The 18,424-nt window shown below is 38.6% G+C and overlaps 1 long non-coding RNA gene across 1 annotated transcript; it reads left to right on the top strand.

Annotated features, from left to right (window-relative positions):
* The first annotated feature begins 1,117 nt into the window (after positions 1-1,117).
* On the top strand, positions 1,118-18,255 carry LOC127484239 (uncharacterized). Its single transcript, XR_007911110.2, has 3 exons — positions 1,118-1,255; positions 4,116-4,170; positions 18,182-18,255. It is a non-coding gene; the product is annotated as an uncharacterized lncRNA (long non-coding RNA).
* The last annotated feature ends 169 nt before the right edge of the window (positions 18,256-18,424 follow it).

Here is an 18,424-nt window from a genome sequence, read left to right as displayed (position 1 = left end):
GGATTATAAACAAAATATATAGGGAAACCCTTCATGTCAGTCAGAAATTCAATAGGGAAGTGAAAAAGATTTTAACATAAATGATATCAAACAGTAGCTGAAACCCTCTCCCCTTCTCTCTCTCCCAAATATGCATGCTTGTGTATATATTCTATCATTAATAGAAAATTCAAAAAATAAAATCATAGTGACTTTGTAAACCACATACCTAACAAAATTGCTAAAATCGAGGACTGCCAAGGCTGGATGCTATTTTTTTTTTAACAATGTGAAGTACACAGTTGGCTGGTGAGGACATTAATTGGCTCTCTCAGTGTTTTAAAAACAAAACAAAACAAAAACAAAACCTAATGCTATGAATCGCTTCTTGGCCTTTTGGCTAAAATCTGGTGTAAAACCTAATGCTATGAACCAGAACCAAACAAATCCACACCCTTTATTTTAGTTTTGCTCTCACAAGACAGATCTTCGCAAGGGGTTTATTTGCTGAAGTGAGATGGTACTTGATGGAAGGAAGACATAAACCCGAGCCATTCTCCCTCATTGCCCAAATGATAGATAAACATTGGAATGTATTCTTTGCCCTTGAATCTCAATTGGGTCTCACACCCTGTTGCCTTCATATCCCACCCCCCATGGCCACCTGAAAGACCAGTTCCAGGAATTCCCCTCTGCCTGCTGCCCCCTACCTCCACCCCCATCCCTAGCCCTCCTAAACTATAGCAAGGACAGACCCCTGGAAGTCACGGCCTTCTGGCCTGTGCTCCATCATGTGTTTGTTGGCAGTTGGTCACCCACCTCTCCAAATTTATTTTCTGATTAAATTCGATCTGGTTGTAAATTCATACACTGCCTCCTCTCTATTCCACGCCTCTTTTCCTTTCATTTATGGTTCCTTGTGTGAGGGGGCATCAATAGGCAGCTCTTTTCCTAACAGTATGAAGGAAGCCCAAGAAAGTCACGTGTTGCCGAACAAAGTATCGGTGTGCACAACTGGAGTTGACTCGAGAACATGTAAAAGATGCACTGGGATTTGAGTCAACCATTATGTAAGGACTACTACCAAGCTATTAATCCACTGACTTCCAGCCTGCTATATGTGATCCAGTGTGTGACTGTGTGATGTGTGTACTTTCAGGGAGTAGGAGGTTGGCCCAGTTCCAAGAACTAGACAAAGTCCTCTTGCAAAGGATCGAAAACAACTATGTGATCCTGGCTGGAATGCTAGTCCATGACCCAGATGATCCATTTCTAGGTATGTGTCTAATAAAAATGTAAATGTGTATTAGAGGCATGAGCATATTTATAGCAACATTAATTTTAATATCCCAAACTTGGAAGAACTCTCATGTAGTATAGATAAAAATGTATTACTTTGTACTGAAATTTCTGGAAGAATGAATCAACTAGTGTCTAGCAAGGCAATATGAATGAAATCCAATTATCATATTGAGGGCCAACAAGATACAGAGGGTTACATATTGTACGGCTTCATCTATATAAAATCAAAATCAGCTACATCCATTTGTTGTGATAAGAGGACCAGAAAATATAAGTTAGCTTGAGAGAAGTACTATGTGTGGTACCTGAGGCAGGGTAGAGAAACCATCAACTCATGTAGACTGTTCCATTTCTTGATCAGAGTAGTGGCTGCATGTGTGTGTTTCTGAGAAAATTCATTGAATTACAATACCTATGAGTGTTGGCCTTCCCTTTTGTAAATTATCTTCCAATAAAAAATTTATTTAACAAATATAAACATAAGCCATTTAAGGAATTGCCAACATTGACTTCACCTTCCTTAGAAGGAGAAATCCTATATTTGAGTAAAAATGTAATGACTGTATCATTTTTTTTAAAGATTTTATTTGAGAGGTAGAGTTACAGACAGTGAGAGGGACAGATAGAGAGAGGTCTTCTGTCTGATGGTTCACTCCCCAAATGGCTGCAGTGGCTGGAGCTATGCTGATCCGAAGCCAGGAGCCAGGTGATTCTTCCTGGTCTACCTTGCGGGTGCAAGGGCCCAAGCACTTGGGTCATCCTCTACTGCTTTCCCAGGCCACAGCAGAGAGCTGGATTGGAAGAGCAGTAGCCAGGACTAGAACCGGCACCCTATGGGATGCCACTCCTGCAGGTGGAGGATTAACCTGTGCCATGGTGCTGGCACCAATGACTGTACCTTTTAATTACATTTCTTTTTTTTTTTAACTTTTATTTAATGAATATAAATTTCCAAAGTACAGATTATGGATTACAATGGCTTCCCCCCCATACCGTCCTTCCCACCCACAACCCTCCCCTTTCCCACTCCCTCTCCCCTCCCATTCACATCAAGATTCATTTTCAATTCTCTTTATATACAGAAGATCAGTTTAGCATACAGTAAGTAAAGATTTCAACAGTTTGCTCCCACACAGAAACATAAAGTGAAAAATACTGTTTGAGTACTAGTTATAGCATTCAATCTCAATGTACAGCACACTAAGGACAAAGATCCTACATGAGGAGTAAGTGCACAGTGACTCCTGTTGTTGACTTAACAAATTGACACTCTTGTTTATGGCATCAGTAATCACCCTAGGCTCTTGTCATGAGCTGCCAAGGCTATGGAAGCCCCCTGAGTTCATTGACTCTGATCATATTTAGACAAGGCCATGGTCAAAGTGGAAGTTCTCTCCTCCCTTCAGGGAAAGGTACCTCCTTCTTTGATGACCCATTCTTTCCACTGGGATCTCACTTGTGGAGATCTTTCATTTAGTTTTTTTTTTTTTTTTTCCCCCAGAGTGTCTTGGCTTTCCATGCCTGAAATACTCTCATGGGCATTTCAGCCGGATCTGCATGCCTTAAGGGCTGATTATGAGGCCAGAGTGCTGTTAGGACATCTGCCATTCTATGGGTCTGCTGTGTATCTCACTTCCCATGTTGGATCATTCTCTCCCTTTTTGATTCTATCAGCTAGTATTTGCAGACACTATTCTTGTTTATGTGATCCCTTTGGTTCTTAGTCCTATCATTACGATCAATTGTGAACAGAAATTGACCACTGGGACAAGTGAGATGGCATTGGTACATGCCACCTCGATGGGATTGAATTCGAATCCCCTGGTATGATTTCTAGCTCTACCGTTTGAGGTAAGTCAGCTTGAGCATGTCCCGAATTGCACGTCTCTTCCCTCTCTTATTACCACTCTTATATTTTACAGTGATCACTTTTCAGTTAAGTTTCAGCACTTAAGAAGAATTGTGTATTGATTACAGTATTCAACCAAAAGTATTAAGTAGAACAAACAAAAAAAAATACTAAGAGGGATAACATATTAAGCTGCTCATCAACAGTCAGGGTGAGGGCTGATCAAGTCACCGTTTCTCATTTGGGAGGGTACTAGAGAGACTAGCACCTCTGTTTGCAATCAGATGACTAGGACCTGGCAGATGTTAAAATATCATTATCATAAATTCTTTTACAGGTTCCTAGCTTCGGCTCTATTTTTATGTTTCCTTTAACAGATCCCCAGTTCTGAGCAACTCTATGTTTTGTGAAATCCATCTCATCTTCAGACCAGTTTAAGTCTTAGGAATCTTTTGTGTGAAGTAACACCTCTCCATACCTTTACTAAACATGGAAACCTTTCCAAGAGAGTGCTCTCTAGGCAGGCTTAGTTGCATTTCTGTATGTTTTCCCAGAAGTGTAATTGTTTTCCCAGTATCTTGTAAAAGTATATGTCCTTCAATATCTTCCAGTGAGCCGCCCTAGACAGGGTAAGCAAAGTCATCTGGGTTCAAATACAAATGGAGACAGAGCTAAAATAATTTTAGAAATGTAGTCAAAGCCAATAGGAACTGGTTTAGAATTGCAAATGAGAATTGCATTGCCAGAAGGCAGATGTTGTAAGGAAAAAAAAGCATGGGTATGTAGCCTGATGCGCTGCCAGAGGTTACATTTGTGATTTTTCGCTGTTCTGAGAGATTGTAGAAAACCTCTTTAGGACTAGTAAAAGGATCCTTTCATCATATTCTTTAACTCATGGAGTTTACAGGGAGATTCTAATAGTTACACATACAACTGCCAGTCATCCTGTAATCAAGCATAAATTTCTGTATTTTTCCTGGAAAAGAATGCACTCAGGACCAGGGAGAAGCAAAGAAATAAGAGAAAGCCACAGATGACAGGTAAGTTAAAATCAACAAATCTGTTATGTGACAATGATAACCAGGAAGTGATGTAGATCTTTAAGAATTATTTTTTTTCAGCCCAAAACGAAATTGAGCATTGAATACGATGAAGTTATCAAGGAAACAGATAAAATCACTTAGTTTTCAATCTTGTATGCGTCATCTGGAAGAATAATTTGCGCAACTTTATTCTTTGTATCCCAACATGAACTAAACACTAATATTGTTGAAAGTTGAATTAGAATTATTCCTTGACTTTACATGCTAGGAATTGATACCCAAGAGACAATGACAGTGAAGAGGGATACAGAGTGGGATAATGGCAGGTAGAAAGTTGGCTTCAGGAGGTGAATTTTAATAGACATTCATTGGATTTTCCACCTATATTTACATCTATTTTGGGATGTTTAAAATACAATGGCATCTTTTCCTTTTTCAACTTTTTAAGGGAAAAGGGAAATTACTAGTTTTGCAAAAGTTTATTAAATGTTTATTTTAATGAGCATTTTAATAAACATTTAAAAGTCATCTAGGGCATGTGACCTACCTACTAAAAGGAAAAATATCTTAGTTCCTTTACTATGAAATGCTGGCCGCTACACTTCTGGCGATAAGAAACGGATCTGAATGCCTCTAAGCTTCATGGTCTGATTAAACTCTGACTAAACTTTACAAGTTCCCCTCCCCCCCACATATGTCTTTTTAAGCACTGTTATAAAACTTGCTAACAATTTTTTTTTGTCTCTTTGAAACATGTATAATTAAGATTTTTGCCTTTGTAAAGGGATCTGGGAGCCGTCCATTAGAAATATTATCAAGAAAACATTCCCATCCCCATCGTTTAGACTCTGTGGTAGTTTAAGAGCCAAACTTTGATGATCACCAATTAGCAAACAAATGACCTGACCACACAGGGCATCTATAAGCTCCCATTACTTTAACATTACCTTTTTGTTTTAGTAGCATGGGGTTTATTCTTTCTTCTCTGTTCCAATAGTCTCTAATGAAGTTTTCCTTAACTTTTCAACTGGTTTGGCATAGTTTTATAAACTCTTACAAATTTTTTCTAAGACCTTATAAAGTATTACTTTTAATGTGGGTACATGTGGAAATAGCGAAGTCATGCAGTTGCAGTTGATGCTGCTATGGGGAACCTGCACTACCCCTCCTTTTCCACATCCACTTAGACAATGGAACTTTGCAGCATTCAGTCATTGGTATACTTTCAAGGTGGGAATTCCCTTCAAGTTTGCCCAGTGACCTTTCTAGGATTCATACTTCTCTTCTGCAAAATACAAACTCGAAGAAGGCAGAGAAGTATATGACTAGATCAAGTGAGGGGCAAGTTCAGCAAAGGCTTTTTGATTCTTTAAGTGGAAGCAGTTTTAGAAGTTGGTTTTTACTCAAAAATCAAACTCCTTCCCTGCTGTTGGCGTCAGTATTGATAGCCTGTGTTCTGATAATGTTTTCCATGTATTTGGAAAGAACCTCGTCTGTAGCCTTTGACTTACTTTGTCATTTAAGATCCAACCTTAATCTACCCCTCTTTTGTATTAAGAATCCTGTAAAATGCATCTCCTTTAAGATACTAAGCCCACAGGATGCGGTTTGTTCATTTATGGTGCCTTGCATATTATATATGCCTAATCAATTTGGTTCGTCAATGAATGAATTGCAAAGTTGGATGACTTTGTCACTGGTCACCATAAAGGTCAGTTCTCTTAATTTTACCTCGTTTAAGCATTTCATTTTAGAAACATGCTTCCTGGAGTTCAAATGAGCTGTTATTTATATATTTGAACAAGAGGCTATTTGATTCATCTTTTTGGTAGAGGATGAAGATCTGTTTCTAGTACTCTATTTTCTCCTCCTCCCCTTTTTTTTTGTCACTCAGACCAAAGTAAAGAAATCTTTTAACACTGATGATACAACCTTTATCTGTAGCAGAGGGAATGTTACTAGACCCATGCTGGCCCTGAATTCATGTTGATCAGTTGACCTCTAGAGTAGAGTATTTAAAACATAGTATTCATTCCTCTAGTTTTTAATCCCTTATTTGGAATGTGATTTATTTGTAAAAATACATATCGCACAGCAATTCCCACAACATCAAGATATCCAGAACTGGAAGATGAAGCAATATCAAGTGTCATTCTTATGTGACAAGAAGTGTAGAGATAGGTAATGTTGTGTTGCTATAGTTTTATTGTCGCCATTGTATATATTTAGATATTTTCTGTTTCTTCTTCTGTTGATTTTTGTCCTCTTCCTCTGACAACTAGATGGTCACTTCCCGTGGAGGTATGGCAGGAACAAGGGGAAAGAGAAAAACGGGGCAGCCTAACCCAATCATACCTATTTGTGTTAATGACTAAGAAAAAGCTTTCCTGGCTGCCCCATCTACAGCTGCCATTTAACTCCATTTTTCACCCCTACGCTGATTACAGGCCATGTGTTGGGAGACTAACATGGGTAGATTAGAGCATCCTTGTTTATTTTCTTAGGGGTGTTAGAAAATCATAGCACTCTTTCTGAATTAGGAAAACATGGCAGTCAGGAATTTAGCCATCTTTTGGCAATGCATATTGTCTGCCAATTTTTTTAAAAAATTATGAAGTTTATAACACCTGACATATATAAATTAACTTAAACTTTGCCAATTACATTATGAAATGGTAACTCATCATTTACATCTTATTGGTGAAGAAACTGAAGAGTAGTGATTTTTAGTACTTAGCTAAGGTCTTAGAGCTAAAAGGAAGAGCCTGGGCCTGAACCATGACATTTAGTCTACTTCTTTTCCATATGGACTAATCTTATTCTAAATGTTATTTGTGGCTTGACAAAATAGCTGGAATATCTCTAGTAGTTTTTGGTCATGATTTTATGAACTGGGTTATTTATAACAGAAAAGCTGGCATGTTGCCAAACTGATTTTGATTTCTGAATTATCTAATGAAGATTTGAATGAAACTTTTGTTAGTTTCAAGCATTGAAAGTCATGTCTAAAACATATCCATTGATTCAAATTCAATTCTACAAATATTTATGGACTTCATAAACTAATAATTATGACATGGTAAGTTATCAGAAAGAATTATTCATTTACACACTCATGCTAACTATGTCTAACTGTGGGAGTCTGAGAACATAAGGAGGAAAATGATATTGATTGGAAGGTTCCAAGTATAAACCTATGAAATCCATGGTAATCGGTAATGTTACTCAACTGTAGGAGCAGAACATTGAGAAATTCAAAGCTGCAGCAGTCTTACATACCTTTTGAAAGCATCTAGTTAACATTAAAAAAGAAGTTATCTGTCTAAGCCTACAATGAGTATTACACTTTGCAGGGAAATTATCAAAAAGTATATTACTATCAGTATTAAAACTTTGGTGCAGAAACCTATTTCTCAGAGTTCTAAAATTCTACGGTTTGAATGCACTATGTGCAGTGTGGTGATCAACTTATAGAGCTTGAGAATGCACTATAATCTCATGTAAATATAATTGATTCTAGAAATGTGGGATTTTGTGAAGCACTACCACCTTTAAGTGTTCATAAAAACCTAATGCGATAGATGCTAGACTTGGGATCAAGCAACTATAATACAACAATTACGCAGTATACATGCTGTGCATGTGGAAACCACATTTACCATTCTTTCAAAGTTTTCATTCATTCTTTCATACTTTTTTGAGAGGCAGATAGACAGAGCCCTTATCCACGGGCTCACTCTCCAAATGCCCACATTTCCTAGGACTGGGTCAGCTAAAATTAGGAGCCAGAAACTCATTCCATTTCTCTCACTTGGGCATCAAGGACCCAATTGCAGGAGACTGTTGCTACCTTCTGGGATCCACACCAGCAAGAAGCTGAAGTCACAAGACGACTCTGGCATCATACCCTGCCACTCCAATATGGTATATAGGAGCCCTGGGCAGCCATTTAACCAAAAGCCTGCTCACCTCCCACCCCTGCCCCAGATTTTATTTAGTTAGTTCAAGTTTTAAAGTAAAATCTTCAATAAGAACAATGCAGTATGTCTCCTTAGGAAGGTTACAAATTACCAGCACACGTAGGTTTGCCCAAATGCAAGGAAAACGTGGTGATAAACTAATGTTTTTTTCTTTATCTAGGGCTATAGATCACAGCACTTAGCTCAGATTTTAACTTATTAGATAATCTAACACCTGTAGCTAGTTCTTGGTTCAAGCTATAGCAGGTACCTGAAGAAAGACCATTAAGATACACATGAAGTTTTTTGGCACCTTCAGTGACAGAATTTTTCTGCCTTTTGAGAGAATCTCTGAAGTCATTTGGTCTTTGTCTTGGGCTCTGCATCAAGTTATGCTTATGAGTTGTTGAGAGGCATTTTACAGTGACCAGGGAAGATTGGCAGAATGAAAGCTGGCCTTTATTACTGCCAGTGTGGGGAGCTCGTATCCAATCTTCTCTGTACCTTTTCAGTTACTTGTATAAATAAATCCACCTTTGATTTGATCCAGTGCATATCTCACTGAATATTTTTGGCAGGTCTCATTTGTGAAATAGACACAGAATTCATAGCAAAGAAACAAAGATTGCAATGTTATGAAGAAGTATATATAGAAAATATATACTTATCCTAATCCATTCAGCAAGATAAATCTTCAACTATAAAAAGTGTCCATTCAGCCAATTGGCATTTCCAAGTGATCATCAGAAACATATGGTTGATAACAAATAAACACATCTCAGGCTTGAATTGTATTTAATCCTTTCTTGAAAAATTTGACATGTCTTTCTGGTGGCTTCAACCAATATTGAAAAAAGTAATAACCCATTCATTTTAGAGACCTAAACTATCTCCTGATTATATACAACTACATTTACATACATAAAAATGCACACTTCCATGCACACACACATATATGTAATAGTTTTTTTTTTCCAGTTCCAATTCTGTCATTTATTAGCAAAGTGACTTCCCGAATGTCCTTGGACATTGGCTTTTTTTTTAACTTTTATTTAATGAATATAAATTTCCAAAGTACAGCTTATGGATTACAATGGCTTCCCCCCCATAACGTCCCTCCCACCCGCAACCCTCCCCTTTCCTACTCCCTCTCCCCTTCCATTCACATCAAGATTCATTTTCGTTTCTCTTTATATACGGAAGATCAGTTTAGGATACATTAAGTAAAGATTTCAACAGTTTGATCCCACACAGAAACATAAAGTGAAAAATACTGTTTGAGTACTAGTTATAGCATTAAATCTCAATGTACAGCACACTAAGGACAAAGATCCTACATGAGGAGTAAGTGCACAGTGACTCCTGTTGTTGACTAATCAAATTTCATAAATAAATAAATGCAGGCTGCCTTAACAAATATCAGACAGACTGTAGTTAAAAATAGCTATCAATTTTTTCAATTTTCTGGATGATCGAAGTCCAAGATCTAGGTGCTATGCAGTTGATTTTTTGGAAAGCCTCTCTGCCAAGCTTGTACACACATAGCTGCTTTGTCACTAAGTCCTCACAGCCTTTCCTGTGCATTCAAGGAGAGAAAGACCTCTCTGCCGTCTTCTCTTCTGAGAACAGCAGTCCTAGTGGATTAGAGCCCCACCCACAGGACCCATTGGACCTTCATTGTACCCTGGAAAGCCCTGTTTTCAAATATAGTCACCTGAGGGGTGTTTTAACCTGAACTTGAAGGGGAAGCAAGTCAGTCTATGGAAAATGCACACAAATGCCTACATTTATTTTCTCTCAATTTTGGTAAATAGGATCTTTGAAATGAAAAATTGCAAAATATAAGTGAAGCTTGTGGATGTTCAGGACTCCATGTGTTCCCTTTCCCTACACCTGTCCACCCTCCACATACACAACAGGAAAATAACCGGCCAACACTTAATGGTCCATCATTACTTCATAGATTTTGTTGTAGTTTTAACAAAACTATGATGCAATTTAGATTTTATCTGTAGGTAAATATTGCAGGAGATATACCTAATGACTTATTTTTCTCAATTTCCATGTTACTGAGAGCCTTATAATTTGACAACTCTAATCATGGATTAAGGCTTCTTTTTAACATGCATTTGTTTTATTTGAAAGAATTACAGCGATGGACACACAAAGGAGAGATTTTTCCATCCACTGGTTCACTCTCTAAATGGCTGCGAAAGCCAGGCCAGAGCCAAGCAGGAGTCAGGAGCCAAGAGCTGCCTCTGGATCTCCCACATGGGTGCAGGGACTCAAGCACATCAGCAGAGAGCTAGATGGAAAATAGAGCAGTAGGACTCAAACTGGTGCCCATAAGGGTTGCTGGCACTGCAGATGAAAGGTTAAGTGCTGCACCATGGTGCCAGCCCCAAGGGTTGAGGACATTTTGTTCATGTTGGACCAGGATATTACCTTTAGGCTCAGAATTAAATGCAATTTTGATCCTGCTCAACTCTTCTATGCCATATATCCTGGCCATGGTTCAAACTGCTGTTTAGTATATTATATTACATTCCTGCCTCATGTTTCATTTCATCACTGTCAAATAATATTTTTGATGTGGCTTCAGATGGGTTGTGGTATGACAGACTATGAGTTCCATGCCAGACAAAACACAGGCTCTGCCTTTGGTAAGTATGTTATTGAATCATTTTGACAGCAAGACATGCTTAGTGCAGAGACCTCTACAAGAACCTTATGTACATGCTGCAATGGCATTGTCTTTGCAGCATTTATTTTCAAGAAGTATTGTGGTATAGTTGAATTCTAGTCTAAAAACAAACAAAAAAAACCACTCTTGAGTCTTGAGATACCCATTCCTAGGAACTTAGGAGGTAGCCTTGTTTATGAATAGGGTCTCTGCCGATGTGATGCAGTACCTCTAGATAAGGTCATACTGAAGAAGGATTAGCCCCTGTGTCCATACAGGAAGACAGCAGTGTGAAGATGAAGGCACATAGGGCAAAGATTGGAGTCAGGTAGTGAACCCAGAAGTGCCAAAGCTTACTGGCAAACAACTAGAAGCTAGGAAGAGGCAAGGGAGTGTTCTCCTTCTTGCAAAGGGAGCATGGCTGTGCTGATACGTTGATTTTAGACTTGTGGTCCTTGAACTACCAGACATTAAGTTTCTATGGTTTTAAGGTACCCAATTATGGTACTTCATTCCAGGAGTCCTAGGACACGAATACTGATCATCACAATAATTTATTGCTATTATCAGAAGAACAATAGAATACAGTCACTGAAGGATGAACAAAATTTAGGCCTATCTTGGGACCCACTTCCAATGTTGGGATGGCTAGTCTAATACTGCAGAAAAAAGGACTCAACTCCTCAAAGCTTAGTACTTCTTAAAAAAAGGTTTAGATAAGGGGAAAAGAGTGCATTTCCTTGATGGTACTCTTTATTTCCTTTTATTGTAGCAATTCCAATGAGAAGTACGAAAAGATTTTTATTGTCATATCAGATTTACACGGTAAAATTTAATGTACTTGTCACTTTTAAACACTGGAAATATCAATAAAATGTCAAATTATATTTGACTTCAAACCCAAGTGGTTAGAAAAAGGCAATACAAATTTATAATCATTTAGTCTTCCACTTTTCTCCACAATAAAATCCTATTTTGTCCTTTATGGGAAGCTCAACTTATTTTGTATAAAGCTAGTAATTTATGATGACTTCCATCAGATCTGAAGTATGTTTCTCTTAGAAATCAACAGTGGGCCTGGAAGTCCAACCACACTTTTTAATTATGGCTTTGGAGTTGTGCAATGTGTGGCTTGTATGCCTCATACAGTTGCTTGCAGGATTATACGAGTTTGTTCAAAGTTCTTGAAGAAATAGAATTAATTTCTGGACAGTGGGCTAGAAAAAAGGATACCAGTGATGTGTACTGGAGTGTAGGGCATAAGTTCTGTTAATGCTTTTTGTGATCCATCGCACTCAATGAGCGTCTTGCCCAGCATGTCAGCAGGAACTGCATCAAAAAACTTTCAGCTTTCTATTCAAAACCTTCCTTTCTCCTCCTTCCCTTCCCTGGGTTCTTGGTATGGAAACAATTTATTCTCTTGGATTAAATAGTCTGTGGCCTGCAGCTGTTTTGCTAGCTACTGTTGATGAGGATTTGAGGGCAGACCTGTTATACTTGGTCATACACATTCCAGCGATCAGAACCTCCATCATTCCTATCAAGCAAGCCCAAGTGGGTGGGCAGTAGTCAGAGAAAGTGAAGAGGAGACCCTGAAAAATGCAACAGAAAACTCAACCACCAAGGAGGGCAAATGAGGGGAGATCGGGAAAGCATCTTCACCGGCCCTTTCCTTGGCATCTTTGCAAATGCATTTCTCTACTATTTCAGGATATTCAGATCCCCAGCTCATAAATTGCTCCTACATGGAAAGTATTTGAAAATGAAGCCACAGTCATCCCTTTTCCATACTTTCTCCTTCTGTGTCAGTGTGTGTGTGCCTTATTTCTTTTTTACAATTATGTGGCATCATTTTTGTCCCTTAAATACCAGTAGACTGTTTATCCGTTCTTTCTCCAGAAAGGTAACTATGTGAATGATCTGGAAATACCAATTTTGTACCCAAAAATTCACTTTCTTTTTTTCTAATGCTCCCTCTACTATAATTAGTTCTTATATCAACCGTTAAAGTTAATATGATCTTTGTTTATGGGTGATTTGAAAAGTTCATGTCAAAATGAAGTTACAGGTTTTTGATTTAAAAAAAAATGAAATCCATGCCTATTGTTTTAATGTATGCATTTTCTTGAAATTTTTCATGAACCCTTGTTTATAACTTAGGTTGGTCCCTGTTAACATAGACATTTAAAATAATTTTTAAAAAAAAAATCATTTTTAAGTCTGAGTCACAAAGCGAGAAGAAAAATCTTCCATGCACTGATTCACTCCTCATTGGCCACAACAGCCAGGCAGAAGCCAGGAGCCTGGAACTCTGTCCAGATCTCCCATGAGGGTGCAGGATCCCATGCACCTGGGTCCTCTTCCTCTGCTTTCACAAGTGCATTAGCAGGGAGCTGCTTTGGAAGGTGAGCAGTCACAACCAACAGCCATATGGGATTGCTGGCCTTGTGGGCCTTGGCTTAACCTACTGCACCATGACACCGGAGTTTCAAAAAAAAAAAAAAAAAAAAAAAAAAAAACAACTATTTGTGATGTTTAGATGGCATCAACTCTTTGGCCCTTTGCAAACTTTGTCATTTTGTTGGCTTCTACTTTATTTCTTCTGCTTTCCCTAATTGACTTCCCTCCCTTCAGGCATTTAAGCTCATCCTCCAACTTCTCTCCTTCAATCAACAGCTTGACTTCATTTTTCATGAAGAAAGTAGGCACCATCACATGAGAATGTTGTTCCTTGTGCCTACAAATTGTACCCTGGTAGACTCAGTCATTTTTTGAAGAAGAGAAGACCCTAATCCTCTCTCATAATTTAAGTACTTCCTTTCAAATAATTCATCAGCATTTTTTAATCTGCCACAGAAAACTTTTTGTATTTAGCAGAATATTTTCTTGACCTGGAAACATAGTTTTTAGGCCTAAGGTCTTAGATTTATTTTTATTAGTAAATTTAATTTTTTAAGCATTCTTCATCTTGGGCTCTTGTCTCTATTTCATCTCAAAAAATAGAACAGGGATATTTTAACATTAGATATTAACTAGATGTGCAACATCCACCCTAGTATATCAAAAGCTTCCATTTCCTACAGTGATGCTGAAATCATTCATGGTCTAACATTTGTGAATTGTCTCTTTGCCCTACAAGCAGCTGCATTGTGTTGGGGAGCGGGGGAAGCTGTGTTTATTCTATCTCTAGTGCCTGACATGAAGCCTGGCACAGAACGGGCAGTCAGATAATGATATACGATGGATTTCACAGTGAAATGACTTTGCTGTAAAACAAAGGCCAAGGAGACCTCCATACAGCAGCCGCTTCAGGCAGGCAGTGTCCCCAGAGGAACCCTGCATAAAGGTAGGCATGGAATAAAATTTATTTCTTGGCATACCACAGGAAAAGAGAATAGAAAGGCACAATTTTTGCAAAGAAAATTTTATGTGGCAGTAAACAGACTAGATATTTAAGAAAGAGAGAAGTCCAAGGAATTGGAAGCGTGAAGTAGCTCAGAAAGAACATGAACTCTTCAGATTTTCATCTGGGTTTCCTCCCATCATGTATTGCATCTTTGATTTTCTGATTACACTCTTCAGAATGGATCTATTAGACCAATGGCCTCATTTAACTGCCTCCAATAAGTAATAAGTGCTACAGGCATTATCAGGGGTATAAACCACAGTACAAATTTCAGAGTCCTCATGGAATTTATGGTCTTAGTAAACATCTAATAGACAGTGGCCTGCTTTAAAAGCTCTGAGATTTGCTCTAAGTGTTTACTCCTTTTGTAAATTACCATAGCTGGGCTTTTCCAACTTTTAAGACTTAAGAAATGCCTCTTGCTACCTAACACACTTGAGACAACATCCAACAGAAATCAGCTCACCACTAAGGACCCTAGCAATTCCATTAGAACTTGCCTTGATTCTCAAGCAGGATTCTTTTTACAAAACTAATACATCTATCACCCATGTAATATGTAATTAAATCCAATCACAATTCTGCTCTTGATTGTTGTTTGACATTCATCAATCTCTCAATCTTGCATTCTGTTTTTTACAGTAGTAAAATGAAGGCAATAAAAATGACATCTGTGTTTTTCTGGCTTAATCTGAGAATAGTTCTGGAGTTGCAGAAAAATTGCCAAGATAGTAGAGTCCACATATACTTCATTGGCAATTCCCTTATTAATGTCAGTGGTGCACTATTAGAATTAACCAGACTTGATTATTAAACAGAATATTATGCACACACATGTACATTAACCCAAATCCCTGATTTAGATTGAGGATTGTGGTGGCATCTGTTATTTGCATTTGAAATCTCTCTTCTCTCCTTCCTTCAGTAGGAAGTAATGATGGATGCTCCACTGATCAACTCATTTCCCCAGGCTCCCTTGCAGCTACGAGTTTCTGTGCGACTTCCTTGTGGGCAATGAGTTCTAAGTCAGAAATCCTGAGTGGGGCTTTTCAGAACGCTCTTTAAGGAATCAAATGTGTCTGGGATCTCTCCTTTTCTTTGTTTATTTAAATCCAGGAAATGCATTTTCAACTTGTATCTATACTTGTCTATATATATAAGTCAACACAGTACTGTGTTTTTAATAGTTTTATTGAACTGTGATTTATATACCATATGACTGACCTTATGCTATAAAAATTAATGGCTTTTAGTATCTTCATGAAATCGTGTGCCCATCACCACCATCATTTTAGAACATTTTCATTACCTCTCAGAAGACTCCTATACCCATTACCTGTCACTTGTCATTCTTTCAACTCCCCCAGTCACCTCCACCACTCTGGGAAATGGCAAATCTACTTGCTGAGTTTATAGACTGGTTTATTGGGGATATGTCATATAAATGGGGTAATGACTGATATCCAGCTTCTTTCCTGTAATATGCTTTTGAGATTTGTGGGGGAAGCATTTTGGTGCAGTGGATTAAGTTGTGGCCTATGGCACTGGCATCCCATACCAGAGTGCAAGTTTGAGTCCCTGCTGCTTCACTTCTGATCCAGCTGTCTGCTATGTACCTGTGAAAGCAGAAGATGGCCCAAGTATTTGGCCCACTACCAAACATATGGCAAACCTGGATATAGAGTTCCAGGCTCCCAGCTTTGGTCTGGCCCAGCCCCAACTTGCCCCAGCCTCACTGTGGCCATTTCGAGAGTCAAACAGCCAATGGAGGACCTGTCTCTCCTTCTTTCTCTGTTGGCTCTGCCAGATGAATATAAGATTGATCTATTTTGGAGCTTATATCATTACTGCATTCCCTTTTATGACTGAGTAATATTCCACTATATGGATAAATCACATCCTATTTATCTATTCCTTAGTTAGTATGGCTGACCAGTATTCCATAGTGTGTGTTCACCGCAATTTCTTTATTTAGTCATCAGTTGGTGAACATCTAGGTGGATTCTGTCTTTGCTATTGTAGAATTGAGCTACAATAAACATGGGGTTACAAAGAACTCTTTCATATGCCAATTTCATTTCATTTGGGTAAATTTCCAGGAGTGAGATGGCTGGGTTATATGGCAGATCTATTCTGATTTCTGAGGACTCTCCATTCTGTCTTCCATAATAGTTGTACTAATTTACAGTCCCACCAATTGTGGATTAGGATACCTTTGCCCCACATCCTAGCCAGCACTCATTAGTTTTTGATTTTTGGATGATAGCCATTCTAACTAAGGTAAGATGAATCTTTATCATGGAAATGCAGATAAAAAAACACGATAGAGATACTGAGTATTTTTTCATGTGTCTATTGGCCGTTTGACCTGCATCCTTTGAAAAATGCCTGTTTGTGTCCTTTACTCTTTGTAAGATTTTTATTTGAGAGCCAGAGTTACAGAGAAGGAGAGACGGAGATGGAGGTCTTCTATTCACTGATTCACTCCCCCAAATGGCTGCAGTGGCCAGAGCCAGGCTAATCTGAAGCCAGGAGCTTCCGCTGGGTCTCCCACACAGGTGCAGGGGCCCAAGCACTTAGGCCATCCTCTACTGCTTTCCCAAGCCATAAGCAGAGAGCTGGATCAACATAAGTGCAGCTGGGACACAAACTGACATCTACATGGGATGCTGATGCGGCAGCAGAAGGCCTAGCCTGCCAAGCCACCGTACCAGCCCCTTTTACTCATTTAACTGGATTGTTTGTTGTGTTGAGTTTGAGATCTTTATAGATTCTGGCTATTAATCCTTTATCAGATTAATAGTGTATGAATATTTTCTCCCATTCTGTTGGTTGATTCTTCACTATGTTGAGCATTTCCTTTGCAGTGCAGAAGCTTATCTTGATGTACTCCCATTTGTTATTCTTTAACTGAAAAGCTTGTGTTTTGCTAGTAAAACTACTCTTCTCTGAGAGTGAGATTCACCAGCATTTTGAGAAGCACAAATGCTCTCGGGACCAATGCAATGGATCTCCAGTTACAGTTGAGAAACTCTGGCCTCCTTTCTGCTGGAAACTGAGCCTAATTGTTTTAAAGGATCCTAACAGTTAAAAGGTACATGTGTGATTGCCACTACCAACTCAATGAACCATCTCCTTGTTTAAGAATGGCAACAAAGATCCTTTAGTAATAAAATTAATGAAGATTAAGATACATGTGCACTTAATCTAGTATGAAGAAGAGTGCAATGAAAAAAATTAGTGCAAAACATTTGAGAGATTAAAAAATGGAGTGTTATATGGGAAAGAAATGAAACTGTTTTTTACCTTGATTATGGTAATGGTCACATGACTGTTTACATTTGTTAAAACTCATAGTTTGGGAGTGGGTCACTTTAGCTAACAAATTAAGACACTGCTTAGGATATTCTTGTCCCATACCAGAATACCTGGGTTTGAATCCTGGCACCTACTCTTGATTCCAGCTTCCTGCAAATAAAGACCCTGGGAGGTAGCAGATGATGGCTGATATTGTTCAGTTCTACCACCCAAATAGGAGACTCAGAGTGAGTCTCGGGCTTCTGGCTTCAGCCTGTCCCAATGCTGGCTGCTGAAGGCATTTGATGAGAGAGACAGTGGATAGAAGATCTTTGCTTGTCTTTCTCTTTGAAAGTGAATAAGAGGTAAAGGGTTAAAAACACAGGTTGACAAACTACCACAGTCTTTTCTATTTGTGCACAAAGATGGTTTCTTGTCAAAGAATTCATTTCCTCAGGTCCTGTTTATCAGTTTATACTGAAAGAGGTAATATGTTCATCCTCTGTACTTGACAGCTTGAGAATGGAGGCCATGTCATAATTCTTGAATTCTTTCCTTAGCCCAGAATAGTCCTTTATACACTTCTCTATATAGTGAGATTTGTCAGTATAACTAAGGTTTAAGTATTTCTTCGGCATTTGCTATATTTTCATTCACTGTCAGATTAAGAGGTCACCAACTGCCAATTTCATAATGTGGAATGAAACAGAAAGACAGGAAAAGACAAGATCACACATACGCCCCTGTGTGACCTCACACCCTACCTGATACCTTCACCACGCCCCTGTGTGACCTCATCCCCCTACCTGGCCACACCTGGGTGCCAACCAGCCAATCAGATTAAGTAACCACTCCTCTTTGAAAGTGAGTTAAAAGCCTGGCACATGGTATGTCCTGGGTCTTCTC

This window comes from Oryctolagus cuniculus, chromosome 15, assembly GCF_964237555.1.
Source record: "Oryctolagus cuniculus chromosome 15, mOryCun1.1, whole genome shotgun sequence".
Classification (NCBI taxonomy): domain Eukaryota; kingdom Metazoa; phylum Chordata; class Mammalia; order Lagomorpha; family Leporidae; genus Oryctolagus; species Oryctolagus cuniculus.
This window is presented reverse-complemented; position numbering and strand designations above follow the sequence as displayed.